Here is a 217-nt window from a genome sequence, read left to right as displayed (position 1 = left end):
TGATAAGATTGAAAAGCTGAGGTTTAGGGAATGTATGGGTTATTTATTTTACAGTAAAAGATTTCAGATAAAGAAAAAAAACAACCTGTGCTTCTGATCTCTTGCATGGCACGCTGCACTGCTTCAACCTGCGCCTTCGTTTTTAGGTTGTTTCAACCATTCTTCTACTGTATTCATTTCCCTCCAAGCATGATAATAAAAGACCAACACAACAGAG

This window comes from Cyprinodon tularosa, unplaced genomic scaffold (assembly GCF_016077235.1).
Source record: "Cyprinodon tularosa strain WSP-4 unplaced genomic scaffold, ASM1607723v1 ctg194, whole genome shotgun sequence".
Classification (NCBI taxonomy): Eukaryota; Metazoa; Chordata; class Actinopteri; order Cyprinodontiformes; family Cyprinodontidae; genus Cyprinodon; species Cyprinodon tularosa.
Note: the sequence above shows the minus strand (reverse complement) of the source record.